Consider the following 1,024-nt stretch of genomic DNA (forward strand, 5'->3'; position numbering starts at 1 on the left):
CTTAGAGAAGATGGAAGAGTTGACTGAATTTTGCTTACTGGGGGACTGCTGCCACAGATGGCTAAGGCTTAGGTCCTCCCCCGTAGCACCTCATTTACCCCAATTTGGTTAGCAGCAGTCCTTCAAACCATCTATGACCAACTCTGGGTACAAAAATAACCATTAGATTAATCAGGCCCATGGTAAACCCTGATGAAGTCTGTTCTTACCTGCATGAAAGCCCTAGTGGGAAGCATCTGTGGTGTGCCAGCAGCCTAGGAGACAGAGAGCCCCAGGTGCTGTCCTTGGTGGATTCAAGTTGTAAGGAGGCTGGACTCATGCTCAGGAATAGAGGAGAAAACTCAACACAGGAAGTGTACTAAATCATGCCCAGTTGTGAGAAATTATAAAGGGAGATCGCTCTGAATTTGGAGTATCGAGGTAGGGCTTCTTGGACGAGGGGGGCCAGATTTGGTGAGAGACATGTATTCAACATTTTACACCTCAGTTGTTACAACCACATGAAATTATGATTGGACATAATGTCCCCTTCTGGACTGAGGTCCCTGAGGTCAGCTCCTCTCAGAGACCTCTGTACCAACACGAGGGTGGACAGAGAGCAGATCAGTAAATGTCAGCTCTAGTAATGAGTAAGGGACACTAGAAGTTAGATAATGGCATTGGGCCCATTGTGTTCAAATTTTGGCAATTTCGCATAGCTCAAGCTACCATTTTTATTCCCATTTCAGGCAGGAGACCAAAGGCACTGAGAGGTTAAGTGACTTGCCAAATGCCCCAGACCAAGAAAATGGTGGGGCTGAAACTTCAACCAAGGGATCCACAGGCCAAACTCTACTTTACCACGCTATCAGCTCCTGTGGGTGGGGTGGGGCAACACAGGTGCAGGAAGGAGAAGTAGGAGGAGGGTGATGAATGGAGGGGGAGTATCCCCCCCCACAGACAGTCTACAGTCTCCCCATTGTCAAGCCCTCTCCTTTCCAGCACTGCATAGAAGGCCCCAGTTCCTCTGCTGTGGTTCCTCTGA

This window comes from Nycticebus coucang, chromosome 6, assembly GCF_027406575.1.
Source record: "Nycticebus coucang isolate mNycCou1 chromosome 6, mNycCou1.pri, whole genome shotgun sequence".
Lineage (NCBI taxonomy): Eukaryota > Metazoa > Chordata > Mammalia > Primates > Lorisidae > Nycticebus > Nycticebus coucang.